Here is a 27,465-nt window from a genome sequence, read left to right as displayed (position 1 = left end):
CATTTCACATTTTTAAACATCAACAACTCAATACAAACAATTAAGCATGAATAAATATCGTTGTAAAATATGAAATGTACATGTATACATAATATAACAATAAAAAAAAGTACTACAAAGTATTCTTGTAATTGGTTCTAAAATAATGACAAAGAAAGAAAATGAGAGATGTGGATATGAGGGAGCCAAAAGTAAAAGCAAAGCTTGTTGGTTGAAGGCTCCAATGAATATGCAGTGAGAGTCCCATGAAAATATCAATATGACAAGTAGAAAAGTAAACAAAAAAGAGGGATACACGAATACATGAGTCAAGTGTAAAAGCAAAAAAAATTAATTACATGTAGAACCTGAGCGAATGAACTTCTGAGTCCAGTGTAATTCTCTCGTCTTTTTAATTGTGGGGGGGGGGGGCAGGGAGAGTTATATACACATCATTTAAAGGAAAAATAAAACAATCAGATTTGAACAGTTGAACTATTTAAAAAAAAAAATTATATGGCTTGAAGCTCAGTGGTAAGTCTCCGGACTTTGAACCACAAGGTCCGAGGTTCAAATCCCAGTGCAGCACTCACATTCTTTTGCAAGGCATTTTGCCACTCTTGATCCAGGTGTAGTGAATGGGTACCCAGTAGGAATGAATTCCTTGAATGCTTGAGCGACCGATCAGGATAGACATGCTATAAAAGCCGGGGTAATAGAATGCGGCGCTTAATACAAACATATTTTGTAAAAGTGCTATGTTGCACATTATTATTATTATAAAGAATCATTAAATTACTACATGCACTGTATGGATGATACTGGTATAATCAAGATTCAAGTGCCGATACTTTAGTTTTAATTAACTTTCGTAGACTCAAGACTGCTCAGTCTACAACCGGTTACTGCAGGTTAAAAAAAGAGATTACGCCTACATGTACATGTAGTCATGTAGATTACATGTATCTTTCTGGAGCTAATGAGAATCAAATTAAGGTGTAAAGTTCTCAAAAATGTTTGTGTTCATTATCAGTAGCTTTCATTTTACACCAAGATTGTTTGATTGATTGATCTACTGTTCAGAAACCAGAACAGTCTCAAAACTGTTTTATATTCCCCCCCCCCATGAAAAAAAGTAAACATTGGTACTGATTACAATAACAGAACAAAAGAAAATATCAACAAAACCAAAGAAAATACATATCAACAAATCCAAAAAGATATCAACATAACAAAACCAAAAGCATTTACATGTATGTTAAAACATTAAACTTTCATTTGGGTGGAAAATGATTCTGACAAAATTACATTCAGCTTAAAAATCCCAGGCGATTTCTGTCTGTCTATATAAAGTTTGCAATTATGACTACAGCATAATAATTAGCTGCAAAAGCGAAACTATTTTTTCTGAATGTAGCTTTAAAAACAATCCCTTTTTATATACAAACATGAAGATACAAAATAGATACTGTAGATCTATTCTTTTGATCTTACCTCACTATTATGCCCACGGAGGTTAAAGTTTCTTCTTGCTGGAGCCTGGGGACTCTTCCCACAGTGGCTTGTGGTGTAGGTTGCTCCAACCACCCCTTTAACATTGCCAGTAGCCAGCCAACCTTTGGTGTAATGTCTCTTGCGAGTGTAGCTTTTATCCTTCTCGCTCTCGGGGACCGTTCCTTTCCATGACAGCGACAGAATAGTACAGTCACTGCGCGCTGCCGGGTTTTGTTCTAGTACTGCATACATGATTACGAGAGAGGCATGAAACTGGACTCTAAAATATCCAATAAATATATACCAATATCACCTCCTCAGTTGCTTTGAAACCAGATTGAATTCCTTCCTTTTCTCCAGTGCATTGTTTGTTTTATTACGATACAACTCTCATATGGTTATGCATTGAGGACTTGCAGAAAGTAAAATTGAAATTTGAGAAAGAAGTTGTAAGCTGTAAAGATTCTGCTGCATATTCATGCGTTCCATTGTTCTGAATGGGATGGTACACACACAGAGTCGTTAAAAGTTATAATCCCAGAGAGATCTACTCCTGAACGGCAAGGTCGTTAGCCAGACACAAACACCGGGCCCATGATCTATGGCAGTAATTACTGGGAGAAAGGACACCAACTACCGGAGCTGTGATGTTTGCCACCTGCGTAAGGCTAGACAGAAATAACTCAATGTTTCTTCATATATCGACTCCTCTCCTCCCACTCCGATTGAATCATTAGCTATGCGAGGCACAGCCACACTCGGTGGTGTTTGGTCGTACGGAAGGCACTTCTCACACTTGATGCTCCGAGCTCTCTCTCCTCCTCTGTTTGCCCGAACATCCGCAAGTGGAACGTGACTCGGATTTATCCTCTGCATATCCACGACACATCACAATGAGAGCATCACCCCTGCACTATTCCTCTCCCAATTCCAAAAAGTATCGATGCACACTTTTTTATGCTGGACAATCCTTGATCCAAAATAGCTCACACTGCAGCAATGTCTCCTTTACTTTTCACATGAATTACTGTAAATTCCACAAGAACATGACTTTAGAAGAACTAAAACATTAAGATGCGCACATATTTCCACCAGGTTGAAATTTCCAGTTGATCAAAGTTTAAGTATTTGCTGAGCATGAATGTAGTTTTCGATCACATTCTCTCCGTATGCACATGTATATATAGCTCAAGCATCCTCAGACATCCATGGGTAGACTCACACACGTACATGGGATCACTATCCCAACCTCAAATCGATAGCCGAGTAGACTCTGGGAGATATGTACTCCAGATCTACAGATTTATCCCCCACAAACGTCACTGCATGCGTATCTCCGTCGTCTCCTGTGCCTCGTTAGCCTGACTACAGCACGCACCCGTGAAGGCGGCGAGCCGACAACCGCTTGCGCACCCCTGACTCATGCATCCAACGGACAGTTCCACTCAAACAGAGGGGAGGAAGCATGCCCTGTGCTGCTGCTTAGGGGGTGACTCATTTATACTCACTACTGCCAGCGAGGCTCGGCTACAGTACAGTACCTGCAGATGGAGCGGAAAAAAAGGAGACAATTTATGTAATTATATTTCAGACATTTCCTCACAAGGTAATCAGCTTCAAGAATGCTGGTACACTGTACAATCATGTACAGCAATGAATAGCTACTGCACTCTGACCATACATGTACATGTAAAAGATAAAATGAATTGATTGTATAGCTTCCATTACATGTGCAGATAGCAAACCATCCAAGTATATTAAAGAATGTCTAATTACTCTCAAAATGCATCTCTTTGCCCTGTATTCTGAAGTCAGGTTTAATTTAAATTCTTGGGCCCATAATCTGTACTCCGGTTTAATTAAACCATGGTTTAGGAGTTGTGTTTTAACTATGGATAGCCGATTGGGGCACAGTACACGTTCAATTCATCAATCTATATGACACTCAAATAATTCATAACTGCTAGGAATGACAACTTTTCGTCATTATGGAAGTATTAAAATGGAAACAAAACAGTAAACATGAACGATGTAAACAGAATTTTTGAGTTTTTGGCTCCCCATAATTTTAGCATAGAGTTGGACCATGGTCTATTAAAGTTAAACCTGATTTCAGAATATGGGCCATAGTCCAAAGTTGTGGTTGAACTATAGAAAGCCAAATGTGAACAAGAAATCTCTATTACTACGTACATGTACAGGTTCAATTAATCAGCTCATCTGGTGCTAGAATCATTCATAAATGTCTGGGAATAATAACTGAATTAGTTTTCATCACCATTATAGTATAATGAAAGAGCACTGCAAGCAGAAGAAACATAACAAAAACATAAATTTGTCATGGTTGGCTTCCCATAATTTTAGCGCAGTTTCATAGACCATGGTTTAAGTTACATGTACATGTGTAAACCTGATGTCAGAATACAGGCCTTAAGTCTAGATGTAGATGTATCTCTGTAAATACAGAGCCTTGAAAATCAACTCAGTACCAATTTGTATAGATCTGAAGCTTGCAAGAAAAAAAGGTTTTGATACAAGCCATGAAGCAAAGAAAGTGTTAGGAATGAACATGCACATTTCTTGGGTTAGAATGATGAAATATGAAAATTGAATTGTACCAAAGCAGGGGCGGATTTAGGATTTGCCAAAGGGGGGCAAATTTTTTGAAGGAAAATTTTGACAAGCCCCCAAAAAAGGTTTTCAACCACAAATTAAGGATATTTCGTACCCGAAAGAATAAACTAGCACATCAATGATGTGGAGCTCATCCGGCATCTCGCAACACAATTTAACAAAATTTTAATTTCAGCCCAGTTGACTGGTGTAGTAAATGGGTACCCGGTAGGAAGAAATTCCTTGAATGCTCGATGCGCCCGATCAGGGTAGCCGTGCTAAAGCTGGGGTAATAGTACATGTATGCAGCGCTTAGAAACATTTGTATTAAGCGCTATATAAATGTTGCATATTATTATTATTATAAAGAAAAAGAGGAATTTTCTGTGATTTATGAATACATTTTGCATAAATTAGCATAAATAGTTTTCAACTGAAAATTTTCAAAATTCTGTGTAGAAGTTTGGTGGGCCTTATGAAGTTCTACAGGATGGAAGAAAAAATATCAAAATCTGTGAACAAATAAAGAAGAGGCATTTTCTGTGATTTCTGAATAAATTTCGCATACATTAGCATAAGTAATTTTCTACTGAAAATTTCAAAAATCTGTGCCGAAGTTTGGTGAACCTCATAAAGTTCTACAAGATGGAAGAAGAAAAAAAGTAAAAATCGGTCAACAATTAAAGAAGAAAAAGCATTTTATGTGAAATTTTAAAAATATGAATAAATTTCGAATAAATTAGCATAACAAGTGGAATGCCTCTGGCCGTCTCACCTGCATCACGCGGTTCAATATAGCAGCAGTGCTGACTTTGAATACTACTCTAACTCGCACAAGATGTTCAGTGATACATGGTTACTCTTATGTCCACTTTTTATGAACTAGACCAATAAACTTACAGAGATTCACCAAAAAACCCCAACATGGCCAAAGTTCATTGACCTTACATGACCTTTGACCTTGATCATGTGACCTGAAACTCAAACAGGATATTCAGTGATACTTGATTACTCTTATGTACAAGTTTCATGAATCAGATCCATAAACTTTCAAAGTTATGATGGTAATTCAACAGATACACCCAATTCGGCCAAAGTTCATTGACCTTTGACCTTGGTCATGTGACCTGAAACGTGCACAGGATGTTCAGTGATACTTGATTACTCTAATGTCCAAGTTTAATGAACTAGACCAATAAACTATCAAAGTTATGATGGTAATTCAACAGATACCCCTGATTCGGCCAAAGTTCATTGACCCTAAATGACCTTTGACCTTAATCATGAGACCTGAAACTTGCACAAAATTTTCAGTGATGCTTGATTACTATTATGTCCAAGTTTCATGAATCAGATCCATAAACTTTCAAAGTTATGATGGGAATTCAACAGATATCCCCAATTCGGCCAAAGTTCATTGACCCTAAATGACCTTTGACCTTGGTCATGTGACGTGAAACTCATGCAGGATGTTCAGTGATACTTGATTAACCTTATGTCCAAGTTTCATGAACTAGGTCCATATATTTTCTAAGTTATGATGACATTTCAAAAACTTAACCACAGGTTAAGATTTTGATGTTGATTCCTCCAACATGGTCTAAGTTCATTGACCCTAAATGACCTTTGACCTTGGTCATGTGACATGAAACTCTAATAGGATGTTCAGTAATACTTGATTAACCTTATGGCCAAGTTTCATGAACTAGGTCCATATACTTTCTAAGTTATGATGTCATTTCAAAAACTTAACCTCAGGTTAAGATTTGATGTTGACGCCGCCGCCGCCGCCGCCGTCGGAAAAGCGGCGCCTATAGTCTCACTTTGCTTCGCAGGTGAGACAAAAATTGTTCTAGTCAAAATTTCAAAATTCTGCGTACAAGATTGGTGAACCTCATGAAGCTCTACCAGATGGAAGCAAAAAATTCAAAATCGGTAAACAAATAAAGAAGCATTTTATGTGAATTTTTAAAAATATGCATAAATTAATATCGCATAAATTAACATAAAAATTGTTCTGGTCAAAATTTCAAAATTCTGTGTAGAAGTTTGGTGTACCTCATGAAGTTCTACCAGATGGAAGCAAAAAAATCAAAATCGGTCAACAAATAAAGAAGAAGTAGCATTTTTTGTGAATTTTGAAAAATGTGCATAAATTAGCATATTTAATGAATTTCAAAATTCTGTGTAGAAGTTTTGAATGCCCCACCTAGTGCTATCATATAAAGCAAACAGAATTGGAATCAGACTTGAAATGGCAAAGAAGTAGCATTTTGAAATTGTGGACGGACGACGGACGCCACGCCACGGCATAAGCTCATCTTGCCCTTCGGGCCAGATGAGCTAAAAAATCAAAAGGGGGGGGCACACCTTGGGTTTTTTTCTCAAAAGGGGGGCACATTCCCCTTGGGCCCCCTTCTGTGCCCCCCTCTGGATCCGCGCCTGTACCAAAGTGTACATACATGTACAAGTAATACCCAATACACAAAATCCATTATTAACTAATGTTACAGTGAATTTTTTATACTCAAACATTTTTTAGAGTGCAGGATTATGCATGATCATGCATAAAACTCCTACAACTCCTACAAAAATATTACATGTACATGTACATGTAGTTGCATAATCACGACCCAAAAGTCTCATTGTCATGTAAAAATAAAAATTGGTTACAAAACTACCATTTACCTGTACTTTCATGTTTGTATGCGCTGTGTATTTCATAACTATTCAGTGCATTGGATGTTCCAATGTAATTATAAACAATTCAATCATTCATACATTTAATTATCAATATACATGTAGTATTGAAAATTGAAACAGGATTTTTCCTTTCAGGTTCTCATCCCAATAAATGTGGGTTCATGACTTTCAGTATCATAATATTGTAAAGTCATTATTAAAGACACTGTATTTGGTTGAACCCAGGTAAATCATGCATGGAAATACCATCATGATGACAACAGAAAAAAACATGTGGTTATGAGAAAAAAATTAAAGACTGATTCATATATTTTGAAATCATATCAAATTAAAAGGTTACATCCTTGAATTTTTAATAGCCTCTGACAGACTTATGGACCATTTGGATCTTTAAAAAGTACTGAAAACATGCATCTTTAATAGCTTTGAATTCAAATTCTAATGTTAAAACTGGATTAAAAGTTCACACATTCTGAATCTTGATTAGAGCGTGATCGGTTCATCACGGACGGACATTTGATAGATTTTGAAAGTTTTGAAGGCTTGTAACAAATTAGGAATAAGATGAACAAGGTTCCTTTGTGTTTTGTAGTGAAGGGTAGGACAAAGTATGCTGAATGATGAAAAAAGTTTGTTTCCATGGTTACCTACAAACATGGGTATCCACTAAATGTGCCATATCACGGACGGACATGATAGAAATGTGGTTTTTAGAATTTTTGTACATAATTATTGTTTCTATCTAAACAGTTTAACATAGACCAATAATTGTTAATGCAACTAACACTCGGGTATGTTAGCTTCTATGTTCAGCATATTGAATTCTTAACCAATATCAAACTTCTGAGAGAATTGCAAATATTTTCCATCACGGACGGACATCTCGGACGGACATCACGGACGGACACAATCAAAATACATTTGAAGTACCCTGTAAGAAGTTCTTAATACTTTCTTGGGGAAACAAATGCTATTGTATTGATGATTTGTACATATCTTAATATTATTAAACATTATTAGTTGCACAATCAAGTTGCTACAACTTTAATCAAGTTGCTGCAACTTTAAGATGTATAGCAACTTGTTTTCTATGCTAGACGCACAGTATAATCTAGACATATGATTGCTCTAAACACAGTTCTTGTCAAAGAATATTGTCTTTTTAAATTGTAGAATACAAGGTTCCAAATCAACAGCTAGTTGATCAATGATCATATTGATACAAGTATTTTTATGATCATGATGATTTTTAGGCATTAATTTTCCAAGAGCAAAGAGGTTTTTTTTAAGGTAAAAAATCTAAATCGAAAAGATCAACAGCTCGCTGATCCTTATGCTTGTTTGTTGGATCAACACTTTTGGGGGACTCTCTTTAAACCCCCACGGCTCGGGGTTCGACACGCTAGCCGTGCTCAACACGGCAATTTTATGCTGTGTAAACGCGATCAGTGTGATCCGCGAGCCGTGTCGAACACGGCTTTTTTGATCCGCCAAAATCGTAGGTTTCAACCCTCGAGCCGAGTCAGACTCTGCAATTTTTTCGTGTGTAAACAGAAAGCCGTGTCGAACTCTCTTGACCAGGTCACTGCGCGCGCTTTCACTTTTGGCATTGTTGTTGTTCAGACGGACAAGATTCGGTTCCGGCGGTGAATTTCCCGCGTTTAATTTGCGACGTCATAATTCTTCTTCCGTTCGAGATCCGCGAGCCTTGTTGAACTCGCCTTTTTATATGTACGTATAAACGCGAGCTCTGATCCCTTCTTCGCAGTGTTCAACCCGGCTCGCGGATTCAACACCCGAGCCAAATCAATGTTTAAACACGGTAAAAGTGGAGACACCCCATTATATCAACAGCCCTCATGTATTTAGGAACTGACCGAATCCAAAATTGAAATTGATATATCAATCCAAAGCTTATTAAAACTTTTAAACACTGCAGTGCAAGCTTTATGCATTTTCAGTTTACCAGATATTAAGCGATTTGCTTAAAATTAGCTCCATAATGGACTTCAAAAAAAGGTATTCATGTAATTTTCACAAGCCTCAAGACTGTGATGTCATGTTCTGTTAGAAGCATTGTGAATCCATAGGTTTGTACATGGAAAAATTGATTTTTCTGCTAATATCAGATTATGCATTGCATTCTACTTCTTCTCCATCACTTTCTGCAAGCTTGAATTGATGAAATCTACAGCTTTGTACTTGTTCTTGCCTTATTTTATTTCCTGCTTTTTTGGTATATACATGTACATGCAGCTTTCCAACCCTATCTGCATTCCAATAATGTTTAACAATTTTTCCTGACAAAAATATAGCCCCAATAACGGCCAAAGATATCACAAAAAAATGTGACGAGTTGTAGGTAGTTACTCCATTTGAGTTCTGAATAATTCTCAGAGCCACTTCTCACTGCAATTAGAAGCTAAAATTAAATTCATAATCTGCTCAGCAAAGTTTCTCATTTGCATATATGAATCTTTCCACAAGTATTTCACTCGTCCGTCTGTGATGAAATGTCCGTCCGTGATCATTTTTTGATTTATTGTATGCATAAAATGTATGGATTTTAGCTATGTTCAAATAAAATGATATAGTGTCCAGTGAAATACTTCTACACAATTTTATTTCTGTTTCTATTCTGATAAAGAATAAAAAGCTGAATCCATAGACATTATCCTAATAAAAATGATCCCGGACGGACATTAATTTCATCACGGACGGACAGAAATGTTAACATCTACAAGGAAAGTTTACTTCCCATATTTTTTTCCTATTAATTTATGTTTGATGATAGATTAATGTTCAGAGTGCAAGACCATTAAAAAAATTAGAGTAACTTTGAAAACAATGAAACTAGAGTGAATTGAATTTGAGTGAATTAACTTTGTCCGTCCGTGATGAAATTAATGTCCGTCCGTGATCATTTTTGATTGAGTTTATGATATGGATAAAATGTATGGATTTCAGCTATGTTCAAATAAAATGATGTACAGTGTTTAGAGAGATACCTCTACACCTTTTTATTTCTATTCTGATAAAGAATAAAAAAACTTTTCAACTTTTTTTCCATCACGGACGGAAATTTCAAAATGGAAATGTTAACACCTACCAAAAAAAATTACTTCCCAATAATTTTTTTCTACTATATTATGTCTGATAATAGAGTAATGTTCAGAGTGCAAGAACATCCAAACCAAATTAGAGTAACTTTAAAAACAACAAGTGGAATGCCTCTGGCCGTCTCACCTGCATCACGCGGTTCAATATAGCAGCAGTGCTGACTATGAATACTACTCTAACTCGCACAAGATGTTCAGTGATACATGGTTACTCTTATGTCCAAGTTTAATGAACTAGACCACTTTTTATGAACTAGACCAATAAACTTACAGAGATATGATGGTTATTCAACAAAAAACCCCAACATGGCCAAAGTTCATTGACCTTACATGACCTTTGACCTTGATCATGTGACCTGAAACTCGCACAGGATGTTCAGTGATACTTGATTACTCTTATGTACAAGTTTCATGAATCAGATCCATAAACTTTCAAAGTTATGATGGTAATTCAACAGATACACCCAATCGGCCAAAGTTCATTGACCTTTGACCTTGGTCATGTGACCTGAAATGAGCACAGGATGTTCAGTGATACTTGATTACTCTAATGTCCAAGTTCAATGAACTAGACCAATAAACTTTCAAAGTTATGATGGTAATTCAACAGATACCCCCTATTCGGCCAAAGTTCATTGACCCTAAATGACCTTTGACCTTAATCATGAGACCTGAAACTTGCACAAAATGTTCAGTGATGCTTGATTACTATTATGTCCAAGTTTCATTAATCAGATCCATAAACTTTCAAAGTTATGATGGGAATTCAACAGATATCCCCAATTCGGCCAAAGTTCATTGACCCTAAATGACCTTTGACCTTGGTCATGTGACGTGAAACTCATGCAGGATGTTCAGTGATACTTGATTAACCTTATGTCCAAGTTTCATGAACTAGTTCCATATATTTTCTAAGTTATGATGACATTTCAAAAACTTAACCTCAGGTTAAGATTTCGATGTTGATTCCTCCAACATGGTCTAAGTTCATTGACCCTAAATGACCTTTGACCTTGGTCATGTGACATGAAACTCTAATAGGATGTTCAGTAATACTTGATTAACCTTATGGCCAAGTTTTATGAACTAGGTCCATATACTTTCTAAGTTATGACATCATTTCAAAAACTTAACCTCAGGTTAAGATTTGATGTTGACGCCGCCGCCGCCGTCGCCGCCGCCGTCGCCACTGCCGCCGCCGTCGGAAAAGCGGCGCCTATAGTCTCACTTTGCTTCGCAGGTGAGACAATAAAACTAGAGTGAATTTAATTTGAGTAGAAATGTCCGTCCGTGATGAGAGGTAGCAGCACCCCCATGAATAAAATGGACTATTCCGGAACTTTCGGAATCATCAATCTTCATGAAACTAAGTTTTTTGAAACCTGAGATATCAAAGATTATTTTAAAAGCAAATTTGATAGAAGTACCTAAAAAAAAATTTTTCACCTCAATGCGAACCCTTAACCGATCATGCTCATTAAAGGGATGATGCTCCGGGCTGAAGATATTTATATCTCAATAAATTGAGTAAAATTCAACGGGCAAAATTCTGAACATTTCATCAAAATCGGATAACAAATAACAAAGTTATTGAATTTCAAAGATTTGCATTATTCCGGTGAAACAGTTCCAGGCATGTCTTCAGAAATATTCATTAGGTGGGCTGATGATGTCATATCCCTACTTGTTCTTTTGTATTTTACTACCGGTATATGAAATTTAATAGGTTTATTAAAAATTTGCTGCAAATAACTAAAACAATTGGATTGACAACTTAAAGAGCATTACTTATTTATTTTTGCAACTTATTTCATAATAATGGAGACGCATAGTTTTTACACATTTATGAAAATATGACACTATTATGATTTTGTGTAATAACATATCAAAGAAAAAGGAAAGTGGGAATGTGACATCATCAGCCCACCTATTGAATATTCATAAAAACATGCGTAGAACTGTTTCACCAAAGTAATGCAAATATTTAGTGCTCATTATTTGTTATCCAATTTTGATGGAATTTCCAGCATTTTGCTCTGTGAATTTTACTCTATTTATTTAGATAAAAATTCTTTCAGTCCGGAGAGCATCCCTAATAATGTTTATGTGATTGTGATAGCTGGGTTTCAGATAGAGCAGGGGATGGAGGGATTGTTGGTTTTTTGTGTGTGTGTTTTAATCCGATCCTATTTCAAGAGTAATGATTTGTTTTCTTTATAAAGGGTCACATACATGTACATGTATGAGGGATGGGTGTTGGAGGTTGAGTCTAGGTTGCCTGATTCAGAATCTCAAGCCAACATGTACAAGATACATTCAACATCCAACACCATCAATTTAATACAGAAACTAAACACAATATTCTACACCAAATAGATACAAAATACATTTCTGGCTTCCCACTCAGTTTACCTGTATGTACATGTACATGTAGATCACATGATTGATAAGAAATTTACATTCATGTAACATAATCCATATGCAGCTGTACTGAATAAAAAAAAACATATCAAGAGTGTATTGTGTATTTGTCGAGGATGAAAAATATTGACATCTGTCTGCATGCTCTTGAGCCAACCTCATCGGGTACAAACACAGTCCTTGTTTGTAACAAAATGAAAATGGGAAAAAAGGGAAGAAGTATTGATTTTCTTGAAGATGACGACGAGTCAGATACTGTATGCAGAGACATGAATACGTCGAAGCGCTTCTATTCATGACCAAGCCGTCGCCACAACAACAGCGGAGGTCATTTAAGGAAATGAGAAGTGTGGGGGATATGAGGGAGAGGAATGGCAGGGAAGGGAAATGGGGGTCGGGGAGAGGAGGGGCATATGATGAGGAGAGTGAATGAGGTGAATGGGTGAGGGGATGAGGGGGAGAGGGAGCCCTGAGAGAGAGGATGAGGGGGATGGAAGAGGGGTTGAGGGAGGGGAGAGTGGATTGGATGGCTGGAAGAGGGGATCAAAGGGGATGATGGAGGGAATAGCGGAGGGGAGGGGATGAGGGGGATGGAAGAGGGGTAGGGGATGGGAGAGTGGATGGGATGGGTGGAAGAGGGGATCAAAGGGGATGATGGAGGGAATAGTGGAGGGGAGGGAGAGGAGGGAGAGGATGAGGGAGAGAGGATGAGGGGGATGGAAGAGGGGTTGGGGAGGGGAGAGTGGATGGGATGGCTGGAAGAGGGGATCAAAGGGGATGATGGAGGGAATAGTGGAGGGGAGGGATGGGGAGGGGATATAGGGATACATGTCATCAGTCGTTTTCACTGGAAAATGTTAAAAGTCTTCTGAAATTCTTTCATCTCATTGGTAAGAGTACAAATGACAGTCAAGATCAGTGCCAGGGCATTCAACAAAACACCTCCTAGAACAGTTGTGATTGATCACAAGATGTGACCCAGATATGAAACCCATCTTGGCAGTGAATGTGAAAAGGAGTCATAGCAATGTACATAGCAATGCTGCATTTTGTTGTTGTGCGGTTTCGATTTAATTAGGCCAATAACGCGATAGCTGCCGTGCCGTTCCCTCTGTGACTGCAGTAATATCCTGAGATTGTAAGCAGAGTCGGCGGCCCTGGATTTGATTCCTTTCATTGTAAACATCATCATAGAATGCTCATTATTCAATAATGACAAGCATGCAGAGAGATACAAACACACGTAGGGGGGGTGTTTAAACTCCAAGGGATACTGCAACAAAATTCCTTCATTCAAAATGAGAATATTTTTCTATAGGAGGGGGAAAACGGTCATTTACAGGGGAAGTGAACTGTGTACGGTTTCTCATTGACTGTGCTTTAGAGCTCTAAATGTACAGTCGTAAATAACTGTTCAGTACATCTGTACACAGAATAAATTGGCCTCAAATTTATTTTTTTTGTATCTAGAGAAACTAGAATATTTTGAAGGGAAAGTACTTGTTTTGCTACTTGGTATTTTATTGCAGTATCGAACAATACACATATCAAAGTGCATGTGAAATGATTTGTGTATATACTGAAGGTACAATAAAAACTAGAAATTTTCTGAGAAAATTTCAAATGATTTTTTTACCATACGATATAGGAAAGCTGCTTTTATAATGTCACACATCAAATAATTAAAATTCTAATATCTTTTTTATTGTTTGAAGGGTTTTTTACAATAAACTTTTTGCCAGGGTGAACTTCCCCTTTAAATCTGTCTTGAAGTGCACAAGATTTCTCCATGTTACAATATTCATGGACAATAATTGGTGAAATCATTTGGGCTACATGTAACTACATGTATGTACTAGTTGATGTTTCATAAAGCTTTTTGTAAGTTTTCACATGGCCGGTGACCTGTACTTTAACAATAACACGAAGCCCCCCACGTTATGACTGATGTTTCAGCAAATACTGATACATGTAGTTCAATATTTACCTTTGACAATCATAAAACTTGTATTTTTTTTAATTACTTATAAGTTTTATAGTCTGTTTATTATCAACAATCATCAATGCCAACTTTTGAGAATATGATAGTGTCCAAAGCAGTGGTTCGTAGCAGATCCAAAGTGGGATAGGGCTTTGCCCCTCCCCCTCCCCCCTCCCCTCTCGTCCTCTTTTCAATAAACGCACATACAAAAACAAAGAAATTAATCAAATTATTGGGGTTTTTTTCAAATGGTCAGCCAACCCCCACTTGCATGTCAACTTTTTTTTGCCCTTCCTTACAAGCTCTTCAAGTACACTTCTAAAAGCGGCCCACAGCGTCTCCAGTTTTGCATCATATGAAAAACTTAGAGACCCCCCCACCCCACCCTAACCAAACTCCCTATCATTCTCATTATACTGGAAACTACATGTAGTTTAGTGGAAAATAGTTTAACATATAATGAGAACAGTTGAAGCGATCTTTCAAACTGGTTCATTAAACCACCTGGCATAGGCTGGCAATATAGTTTTCAAGATCGCCTTGCCTTGTTAAACTGGTTTTAGTGTGAGAAAACAACCGTTCTTCGGGAAGCCATCTTCGCCCATTTCGAGCGCGCAACTCCACACAGTGCGCCCCTCTTGACAAGCTCTTTCAGGTACACTACTAAAAGCGCCCAGAGGTCATCAGTCTTGCATTATATGAAAACCTTGATGACCCCCCCCAACACCCCACCCTTACCTAACTCCCCACATGTATCCTATGTAAAAAAAAAGTCTATAATAAAGCATATAAGTATTTTAGGAACAGAAAAACATCATCATGTTTAACCATGGTTACAAACAGTCCAAAGATTATTAAAGGTCATGTCCACCCCAGAAAAATGTTGATTTGAATAAGAGAAAAATCAACCTAGCATAATGCTGAAAATTTCATCAAAATTGGATGTAAAATAGGAAAGTTATATTTTAAAGTTTCGCTTATTTTTCACAAAATAGTGATATGCACAACTCAGTAACATGCAAATGAGACAGTCAATGATGTCCCTCACTCACAATATCTTTTGTTTTTTATTGTTTGAATTACAATGTTTCATTTTTTATAGATTTGACAATAGGGACCAAGTTCCGTATTAAACAATGCTATCCACATATTCAGGGAAAAATGGAAAAATTTAATATTTCATATTTCTCACAATGAAATTCAAAGGAAATAGTGAGTAGATGACATCATCAGTCTGCTCATTTCATACTGACCAGGATGTGCATATATATAAAATATATAACTGTTTTGTGAACTTGAGCAAAAATTAAAATACCATAACTTTCTTATTTTGCATCAGATTTTGATGAAATTTTCAGTGTTTCAGTGTTCAGTGAAATTTTCAGTATGCTCGTTAGATTTGTCTCTTTTTATTCAAATTAACTTTTTGTTGGGGTGGACTTGTCCTTTAAGCAAAAAAGGCCCCTTTGTTTACAACTACAATACAGTAGATGTTGGTGTAGACGTACAGTACAAAGTCCAATATTTTTCATACGATCACATACATGTATGAATACCAGTAAGTCATGTGCAACCAAAGTGAGTGCATGGAACCCCTGTTAAATTTGAATAAATTCAACACACTGTACACAGTACAGTATGGAGTTCATAATGTGCATGAGCATTATAATGCAAAGTTGCAAACCCTCCCCTCCCCCTGCATTGGTATGCGTGCCCCCCCCCCCCCACCTTCATGCATTGCCAGCAGTTCCCACGCATCAATACCCCTTTCCATTGACAAATTCGGTTCTCCCCAGTTTTCATTATAAAAACCCCTCCTTCCAGATATCAGTTCTCAAGACAAAGACCCCCCCTCCCCCATTTCATGTTAAGTACCAGTTCCCAAGCACCCCCGCTTGTCGAGGGCGATACATACAACCCGTCATTTCATAGCAACTACATGTACATATGTACAGATTTGGGGTCCGTACTCTCTACCCTTTCCAAATTTGAGTGCCCCAAATCCGTGAGCCCCCTAAATAAATAGAGTAAAACACATACAGTATACTGAGCAAAAGGCTACAAATTTCATTGAAATCTGTGCTATTTTTATAAAAGACTTCATGTTGGCCTGTAGACATGGGTAGGGCTATGCATTATTTCATTTAAAAAAACAGCACTATCAAAGCATATTTCTTTAAAGGAAACATGATTAAAACATATTTCGTTTTCAAGAACAGATCAGAGATAATTTCACTGGACATAAACAGGAAATGTTAATTCCTCCCTGGTATAAAGTGTTTACAAACTTGTGTATAGTATGGATGTTGCATTGAAACTAATTACTTTGCTACATGTACATGTAGTACAAAGTATATGACGGAATAGTTTTGGCAGAGCTGTTGCATGTACATGTAGCTGACACAACACAATCCACCCTCATTTCAACGACAAATATAATCTAAGAACAACTCCAAACTGTATATACAGCACATGGGTTATACTCATCCATACAGCTATTAAAAGCCAATCACATCAAATTCATCTTTGGTCATCCACAAGCCCTACATGATACTTTCTAGATATTGGAAGCACCATGCTGTTACTGCAGTTGCCTAGCAACATTTCCCCCCCCCCTCCCCCTCCCATCCTTTCCCCATGCAAAAACCAAATTATAATCTAGATGGAATGATTTTGGTAACTGCACACAAAGTCATACAGGAAGCAATCCTGCACTAAATTGCATGGATTTCCACAAAGGAAGTCTGCTTCTCTCCAAAAATAATTACAGGAAATACAAAAAGGGTAAAGGTCAAATACGACATCCATGATCTGAATAGTTGAATAAAGTAAACCTCATGATAAAACAACATAAACTGTATATTTTTATTTTTTTTCAGTAACAACATGGTCAATGGTGAGAGAAAGAATTACCGGTACAGTACTAGTCTGCTATGCAGACTCTGAATGGCTCGTGAAGTGGGATCCGCTACTGGTTTGCGAACCAGCCTGAAAGGGCGAGCAAAGCAAGCCATTTCACTTCGGCAGCCTCAGTAGACATAGTCTGCATTGTTGAATCAGCCGAGGTACACACAATGCAGATGTGGGTCTACATTTGTAGACTAGTACAGTACAATGCACATGTATTCATAAATGTCCTGTCTGTGCATATTTATAGCAGACATGCAATCTCTGCCTCCCTACTTTGGCTGTGAGGCCCGGGGGGGGGGGGGGGGGCCACTTACATTGACGAGTGGATACCATGCGCAACCAAAAAAACACGTAAAAAGGATGTCCTTTTCACAATAGGGCACACTACGTACGTAACGTGATAAGGGTGTCAAAAACACGAAAATAATGAAAATAGGGTATCCATTTCGCTAGGCAAATTACGTGTTTAAGGTCGAATATGCGGGGATGATAAAACAAAATTAAAATGTTTTATAAAGGATGTCCTTTTGCCCCAATACTACGTGTTTAGAGTCCTATTTGCGCGAGGTGTAGAAGGTGAGGTCGTACTAAACCAAATAAGGTAAAGCCGACGACCGAAGGACCCGTAACAATAAAACATTCCTGTACTTGTTTATAGGGGTTCATTTCAGGGAATATTTGCCAAGAGTATCGTTTTGTTTCCAATACTTGTTAAGGGTAGTGTTTCACACGCCAATACTTGTTAAGGGGTGCATTTTCAGAATATTGAAATTACGTGTTTAGGGTGCTTTTCGAGACCCCATGGTCGCGCATGGTATCCACTCGTAAATGGAAGTGGCCCCCCCCCCCGGCTGTGAGGTATCATGGACCCTACCAATGAAACTACTTTATAGAATACTTGACATGAGTTGATAATTGATTTTAAAATGTACAGACCTCAAGTGGTTTATCATAATTCATCAACCACCAGGCCTACTTATAGAAGATCAGCAAATTCAAATTTTGGTTTCCAATTCAAATTGTAGAGAAAAGAATATACAAGAGAAGTGGGTGTTAGCATTCCCAGTTTATACACATGAATTTCATTTTTACAAGAAAGCAACTTTAGTGTTCATTGCCCGGGGAGCCAGTCAAATGTAAGTAATCTAATTCTCTTTAAAGGTATAGATTCATTTTCTGTCTATATGTAGCTCACTGAGGACTGCAATTATAGCAGATCTGAGTATAAAGTCAATATCGGACATCTTCCTGACAGATGTATTTCCCAAATGTGACCCTAAGAAACTGCAGTGATTTGATGATCATATGTCATATTCATGAAATTAGTTGGTTTTCTTGGGCCATGATTTTTTATTTTATTTCTTTAAAAATCTGTATCTTTCATATAAAATATGAAAATTTATCCGAGATGAATTTTTATCTTCCGTATCTAAAGATATGTGACAAAGCAGTGCCTAGGATATAGACATGTTTATCGCGTATCCAACCATTGCATCACAGATGATGTGCCTGCATCAATATTCCTTTGAAGAAAAAAAAGAACTTCAAATTATATAGGGGAGGCTATTCTCTCTATACATTTTCAATTTCAACAATATTTCTAGGTCAATTCGCTCAAGACTTTGAAATAAGAATAAAGGAAAAATGATAAATCATTTAATCATTAGAGTTCTACTCTTACATTATTCTTGTATATTAAAGAAATATTTCAAATAATTTTATTGACTAATGTTGGTTATGAAATAAAATGAGGTACTAAGCGATGTGATATTTACTTCATATTTTTGTTAATTTTTCTTTCAATTAAATCCCTGTAGGCACATAATTTGATTTGATGCAATCTCACTCATTTGCCAAAACTCATGGCAGAAAGGCTTTTAATTGGTTAAATGAGATGAGTGCTATAAAAAACAGCCTTTCTCATTGCAAATTGCTTCAAAAATAGGTTCGTGTCACAGAGATAAAACAAAGACAAAATGGTTACTGGAATACCATTTCGGAACGAATTTTATGTGATTTTATATCACTTATTTTAATAGAGATAAAATATTTTATATCAGAATGTATCTCAGAATACTACATGTACCACTGTCTCTTTGTATTTCTCTCACAGCAGAATGCTGTACATTTCTATCCATTTCCAACTGAGTTACATGTATGTGGCTGTTTGCAGATGTTTTGTTATTGATGACTTTGTCGGTCTCAATATTATCACCATCCTCTCCTTAGAGAAGTGTTCATTCTCTGTATCATCCTCACTTGAAGGGTCATCGTTGTTACTCACTTTTAATGCTGTAACCGATCCGATCCGATTTTCCCCTTTTTTCTACATTTTTCCGAACTCCGATTTTTGACCAGTGAGGAAAAAATCGGATAGGAAAAACGAAAACATAACAAGACAAAAAAAAAACACGTGGCGACATGTTTGCCATCAAAATGCGCTGGTGATTTGTTTAGATCTCAGACAAAAGCGGTGGAAGGAAAAGAAGATAAAGGGGAAGAAAATTATGATTTGTTTTTATCTCCGATATTAGCGGAAAGGCAGGTGGAGAAGATTATGATTTGTTATGATCTCCGACATAATCGGGGAAGAACAAAACGATGATGATGATAATTGGTGATAATATGTTTTGATCTCCGACAAAAATGGAGGAAGAAAAACAACGAAAAGACGCTATGTTTTGATCTTAAGCGGAGGCAAATAAGATTTAATTGAACACGTTGACATGCGCGGTAATATTTATGACTATCTGACTATACGTCCTCTAAGAGTTTACGATTACCTCCGCTATCACTACGATGTTGTAGAGAAGGTAAATATCATGGTGAACAACTCTGGATAATAATGCGTCTTTTTCGGGAGGTCATGCGACCTTTATGAGATTACAATTACCTCACGATGTTGTAGAGAAGGTGAATATCATGGTTAACCAATCTGGATAATGCGTCTTTTTCGGGAGGTCATGCGACCTTTAAGAGTTTACGATTACCTCCGCCATCACTACGATGTTGTAGAGAAGGTGAATATCATGGTAAACAACTCTGGATAATAATGCGTCTTTTTCGGGAGGTCATGCGACCTTTAAGAGTTAACGATTACCTCCGCCATCACTACGATGGTGTAGAGAAGGTGAATATCATTGTTAACCACTCTGGATAATAATGCGTCTTTTTCGGGAGGTCATGCGACCTTTATGAGATTACGATTACCTCCGCCATCACTACGATGTTGTAGAGAAGGTGAATATCATGGTATACAACTCTGGATAATAATGCGTCTTTTTCGGGAGGTCATGCGACCTTTAAGAGTTTACGATTACCTCCGCCATCACTACGATGTTGTAGAGAAGGTGAATATCACGGTAAACGCATTATTATCCAGAGTTGTTTACCATGATATTCACATTCTCTACAACATCGTAGTGATGGCGGAGGTAATCGTAAACTCTTAAAGGTCGCATGACCTCCCGAAAAAGACGCATTATTATCCAGAGTTGTTTACCATGATATTCACCTTCTCTACAACATCGTAGTGATGGCGGAGGTAATCGTAATCTCATAAAGGTCGCATGACCTCCCGAAAAAGACGCATTATTATCAAGAGTTGTTTACTGTGATATCCACCTTCTCTACAACATCGTAGTGATGGCGGAGGTAATCGTAAACTCTTAAAGGTCGCATGACCTCCCGAAAAAGACGTATTATTATCCAGAGTTGTTTACCATGATATTCACATTCTCTACAACATCGTAGTGATGGCGGAGGTAATCGTAATCTCATAAAGGTCGCATGACCTCCCGAAAAAGACGCATTATTATCAAGAGTTGTTTACTGTGATATCCACCTTCTCTACAACATCGTAGTGATGGCGGAGGTAATCGTAAACTCTTAAAGGTCGCATGACCTCCCGAAAAAGACGCATTATTATCCAGAGTTGTTTACCATGATATTCACCTTCTCTGCAACATCGTAGTGATGGCGGAGGTAATCGTAAACTCTTAAAGGTCGCATGACCTCCCGAAAAAGACGCATTATTATCCAGATTGGTTAACCATGATATTCACCTTCTCTACAACATCGTGAGGTAATTGTAATCTCAAAAAGGTCGCATGACCTCCCGAAAAAGACGCATTATTATCAAGAGTTGTTTACCGTGATATTCACCTTCTCTACAACATCGAAGTGATATGTTATAGAGAAGGTGAATATCACGGTAAACAACTCTGGATAATAATGCGTCTTTTTCGGGAGGTCTTGCGACCTTTATGAGATTACGATTACCTCCGCCATCACTACGATGTTGTAGAGAAGGTGAATATCACGGTAAACAACTCTTGATAATAATGCGTCTTTTTCGGGAGGTCATGCGACCTTTATGAGATTACGATTACCTCCGCCATCACTACGATGTTGTAGAGAAGGTGAATATCATGGTAAACAACTCTGGATAATAATGCGTCTTTTTTGGGAGGTCATGCGACCTTTAAGAGTTTACGATTACCTCCGCCATCACTACGACGTTGTAGAGAAGGTGAATATCATGGTAAACAACTCTGGATAATAATGCATCTTTTTTGGGAGGTCATGCGACCTTTATGAGTTTACGATTACCTCCGCCATCACTACGATGTTGTAGAGAAGGTGAATATCATGGTAAACAACTCTGGATAATAATGCGTCTTTTTCGGGAGGTTATGCGACCTTTAAGAGTTTACGATTACCTCCGCCATCACCACGATGTTGATCGGCGGTAGTGTCGCGCGCTGGAACGTCATTATCTTATTTTCCTTCCTCCGATTATGTCGGAGATCAAAACAACTCATCATCTTCTTCCTCCGCTTTTGTCGGAGATCAAAACAAATTCTGCCATCAGTGTAGCGTGCCGCATTTGTCCACGCGCCGGCCACATACAAATTTTAATGATTTTTTTGTTTTTGAATATCTTCCGATCCGATATCCGAACCGATTCCGATTTTAGGAGCAAAACTTCCGAACCGAACTCCGATCCCGTAATTGCTCTAACTTACAACATTACTCACTTTATCCGTGAAGTAGTGATTATTGGATGATGCTGACTTTGCATATTTCTGAGCATCCATTGCATACATGCAGGGTGGAGAACATTATTGGTTTGGTGCTAATTAAGACATCTTGAATATCTTTGTCAAATTCACCATACTTTTGGAAATGTCATCTGTAAAAGATTTAGTATGATTTTTTGGCATGTGATTCTTGTAACATCTGTAAGTTTACTGCTCGCTACACTGTTCGCCAATCACTGCCAGAGTCTGGTCCCTCACCATGGCTTGTTGCAAAGTATATCCAATCTTCCGTTGCAAGGAGAATTACACAGAAGATATCGCTTAAATTATTAGGCAGTACTTTCTGAAAATATATCCACTTCTTTGAAGCATAGAACTACTCCCAGCCATCCCAGAATTTCTTTTACTGAAAAGTTCACTACAGTCTGTTGAGGGTGAGATGATCAGAGGCAATCACAAAAAAAAAGGAATGCCATTCTTTTCCAAGGCACACACAGTGAACTTCGTCACTTCGTGATTGTGCATCTAGTATTTTGTATCTCATCAGAATTGGTACTTGGCAATGACATTTTTTCGCAAAATCAATCTGAATGAAAATTTTGTTAAGATCATCCATTCATCCTGCATACTCATTTTTCTACTCCTCCCCAAGAAGTGATTGCCCATTAATCCTTTGTAAGGCATTCACCTTATGTACATTATCTTGCCCATTTTCTGAATGTTATACTCAGGCCATATTGAATGGGACTTGCTGTCAAGTAATTGTATAATTTCATCCTGATTTAGAGTGTAATTACTACTAATCAGAAGGCTTTTAATGTTTATAACTGTGATCTACAGCTAAGATATCAACATGCCAATGGAACAACATGGGCTAATGCACACCCCTTTAAGGATATGATAATGGTAATTCCGTTACCACAGTTACAGCAGAATTAGAAATGATATTTCAAAAAAATGTTGCTAAGTCTTTAGTAAGTCACATGAAATCAGAGAATTCAGAATTATATAAAAATTTAAGCAAGTATTTAGTTCATAGGAAAAACTTTTCAGTTTCATGGTAACGGAATTACATCCGTTTTTGTAGTAGATTGCAAAATTTTCTCTGAGAAATTTGAAAATACCCATGAAAAAGACATTTGCTACTGTTAATTATTACACCTTCGCACACAACATTAGATGATTTTGAACCAAAATTGTAAAATATTTTTTTAATAATCAAATTTATCCAAAATAACGTAAAATACATGTTCTCTAATTGATAATGGTCATCAAATTCAAAAGATTGCTCAGTAAAAACCGTAACAGATATTTGAAAAAGGTTTTCAGTTCCTTAAAATATATTGTGTAAAAAGGACATTCACATTCAGATGCATATTATTAATTTTGAATTTTACTGTTTTTACCCTCTCCCATGTGGAATTGCCCGTGCCCTTTTTAAAAAAGAAATACCTTTTTGAAATATAATTTATAGTAAAACATGATACATTTTAGGCTAGGAAATCACAAAATTTTGGATCGCTCTCTCATCAATTATTGTTTAGCACGGTACCAATCCTGTTCATGGATACAAAATATTTAGCACTTCCAGTTTTCAGATTGGAGTAACACAAATTTTGGCTCATGTTATGCACTCGCATCAATTGTTAAGTAAGGTACTCATTCTGTTTCCGTTTACAAAAAATGCTTAGAATGTCCAGTTTTCCAGTTGTAATCACAAAATCTTTGAGCTCACGTTTTGCGATCGCATTATTTTGATTGGTAAGTTATGTATCCTATTTATGAGTCACTAAATGTAGTCCTTAACAGCTTCCTTTTCTGGTCAGTATATTAAAAATTTTAGCTCGCGCTTCGCGCTAATTATTTATTTAAAAAAAAAGCAGCTCGGAATGTTTAATTTTCATGTCTTATTTCACGAAATGTCTGTTTGCACCAAAATGTCAATTTTGACATATAAGTGCCCTTTTTGGCTTTGACCCCACTCCCAAACAAAATACGTCCTGCCTCCCCTGTCACAAGGAGTGGAGAAAGACATACCGGTACATTGAGAATGGGCATGTCAGGATCAGATGACTGTGGTAATAATAATTATTACACAATGTATTTGTACAAAAGTACCGTAATGTTATTATCATTTAAATATTATGTCTAAATCAAAATATTTTGTGGAATATGTCAAAATCTTTGAATTAGGCTATGCCGGGTTGAATACTGCCCATCATACGGTATGGTCAGTTCCCCCATGTCTGCGCAGTCTCCCAAGTCTGCGCGATTCTAGTAAAAGATAATACGCAACGAGCACGAACTTTACACATATAATACATAGACAGGTATTCATTAAAATATCTGACTCAAAATGGTGGAAAAATAATGAATTCAGGGTATTTCATGTGATGGTATCAAAATGCAGCCTTTCTCATCAAAATCCCCAGATCGTGTGCAAAGTGAATGAGCGCGCAGACATGGGGTACCATTTTTTTCAATATGAAAATGACTGCCGGAAGGTTTTTTCAAAAAAATCTTTTATTTTCTTTCATTTTTTAATGAGAAATTTGGTACACTTACTCTTAATAATATAAGGAACATTATTTACCAAAAGATTTTGTGAAACAAGAAGAAATTCATGTTAAATCTTAACTCAAATTGTTAGGTGCGCAGACTTGGCCTTGGCCTTGTTGGGGGCCTTTCACACAACGTTTTAATGTTGGGGCCCACCATATACGGTACCATTATGTTAATTAATTGACCAAAATAAGACAAAATACCATACCTAATTGGGATGTTAAATGTTGCTGTATTCAGCTCAGCTGGTGATTGATGACACAGCCAGGACAGAAGGATGATGTTGTTTAATTTGGAACTCACGTCACACTCCACTGTCACTGTCAATTCCACCGCACGCACGGGTACCGACAGCCGGTACCGTAGCGTACGGTACCGTATACCGGACGAGTCACAGCAACGTTCTGCCTTCTGGCATCAGGTCGGGTCACTCAGAAGTCACACTCACAGTCGGAGACAGTGTCAAACAAAGAGCCAAGAAACAGGATAAAAGAACACACTCTAAGCTCATTCATTAATCAGCATAAGAGAAGAAGATTAAATCCAAAATATGTGGCCAGTCGGTCATATAAGAAGAGGATACTTCGATAAGGAACAAAGAAAGCACAAGAAAGTTCGTGGATGCACTCAGTTTTCGGTTAGGGTCGGCGACCAATATGGATTGGAGCCGGAGACAGAATACATTATTGTACGTGGAAAATGTACCAAAAATGTACTAGAGTTGGACGCATCATAGAGATGTATTTCTACTAAACCATAGAGATATATAATCTATACATCTCTATGATACTAATTAAGTATATATTAAGTATATATCTCTATGATAGAGATGTATACTAATCTCTTTGGTTGGACGTATCTATGGTCCTGTGTAAAAGTGAGAGGATGTTGTAGGGGGTCCCCCCTTCTGAAGAAACTGATCAACGTTCATTTCCGAATAAAATCAGAAAAATGAATTATTGTATAAATCAAACAATAATAAAAAAGAAATAGCGACTATCTCATTTGCATGTCACGAAGTGGTGCATATAACTATTTTGTGAAAAATAAGCGAAATTTCAAAATGTCATAACTTTCTTATTTTACATCAGATTTAAATGAAACTTTCAGCATTATAGGCTTTTTTAATTTTTCTCTATTGACTCACATCAACATTTTTCTGGGGTGGACTTAACTTTTAAATGAATCGTACTTTAATAGCTTTTCTGAGAATATTTGTTTTCCCTATCGAAATAGTAGAATTTTTTTAACATTTTCAAAACATTTGTAAGACGTCCCGTTTATGTTTTCCGCCGCTACATAGATTGGAAAGTAATCGGATAAGCCATTTTTTAAATCATTTTTTCTCTCTCTCTTGTCATTTAATACATCTTGTTAATTTTTCATTTTGTAACTGTTGAAACGCATCAGTGTTAATTTCCAGTATCTTTGAAGTCTGATGTATAATTTGTATAATTATATGAGATATGAATTTATTGTATAATTTATAATCGTGTTTCAAATAATTTGTAAAACTTGTTTATGGAATGTGTATTTTGATTTGAGAGAATACAATAAAAACATCCTTTAAAAAAATACGCCAAATATCTTAACCAATACAATTTTGAAAATCATAATCTGTACAGTTTATAATGCAAAATTATTTTACATATGCAGACCTAATGGCCAGGAAATCATTTTAGTATAGGAGGACTAATATAGCCCAATAAGGCACACGAGAATAAAAGTAATTTCATTTTTTTTAGGTTCTCGCAAGTTTTTTGTGTGTCCCCCTCCCGCAGTGGCGGATCCAGCCTTCGCAAATAGGGGGAGGGGCGTTATTTTTTTCAGCCACATTTTCCCCGATCGTCCGCTCGAAGTTGATTTTTGTTTGTTTCTTTGAAGGGGTAGTCCTAGGCCTATATAATCATTTCTGAGCTTTGAAGTCAACATAAATATGTAATAATCTCATAAGCATTGTTTAAATAGTGCGAGCGCGAAGCGCGACCTTTTTTTCATGTATTTTGTCCTAAAATTCAAACATTCTGGGAAATGTTTGTGATCCTAAATGAGATTTTATCTAACTAAATAATTACTCCGAGCGCAAAGCGCGAGCAGAAATTCATAATATACGTTTTGATCTGATAAAAAAAAGATATGTGAACGGCTGCTTGTTAGCCATGAACAGGGGCGTAGATAGCGGCGGGATGGGGGATGCATCCCCCCCCCAGAATTTTAGGTGGGGGGATGGTGTGTACAATCATCCCCCCCCCCCCCAGGTTTCTGTGGGGGAAGAAGCAAAACTATACAGTAATAAAGCAATGAATGCTAGTTAAAATCAATCAATAATAATAGCAGTAATAATCATAACGTACAGCAATGACAAACATGATCAAAATTGGACTTTTATTCAGAGTCAATCATCTTATATGCATTTACAACTTGCAAGTTTTAAGTAATAACAACTGTCTTGCGTCGTCATATACATTTAAGGATCGTTATTCAGAGTTTCACCAAGTACATTTCCTTATGATAATTATGTATTTGCAAAGGAGATAAGTTCAAAATATTTCATTACAGATTTAAGAAAGTGTCGCTTAATCACTCCCTTTCAGAGCAATTGCTTTCATAACACATTAACACTGTTCAAACGAATTAATAA

At 37.0% G+C, this 27,465-nt stretch overlaps 1 long non-coding RNA gene across 1 annotated transcript in view; it reads right to left on the bottom strand.

The window, feature by feature from the left end:
- The window catches only part of LOC121414499, a 34,405-nt gene extending 8,931 nt beyond the window's left edge, over positions 1-25,474 (bottom strand). Inside the window, exons 1-2 of the long non-coding RNA XR_005969864.1 lie at positions 25,033-25,474; positions 1,474-3,014 (exon numbers count right to left, since the gene is read on the bottom strand). This is a non-coding gene — a long non-coding RNA (uncharacterized LOC121414499). The remainder of the gene's footprint in view (positions 1-1,473; positions 3,015-25,032) is intronic.
- Between the last annotated feature and the right edge of the window lie 1,991 nt (positions 25,475-27,465).

Source organism: Lytechinus variegatus, chromosome 4, assembly GCF_018143015.1.
Source record: "Lytechinus variegatus isolate NC3 chromosome 4, Lvar_3.0, whole genome shotgun sequence".
NCBI classification, from domain to species: Eukaryota; Metazoa; Echinodermata; class Echinoidea; order Temnopleuroida; family Toxopneustidae; genus Lytechinus; species Lytechinus variegatus.
Note: the sequence above shows the minus strand (reverse complement) of the source record. Positions and strands in the feature narration are given on the sequence as shown.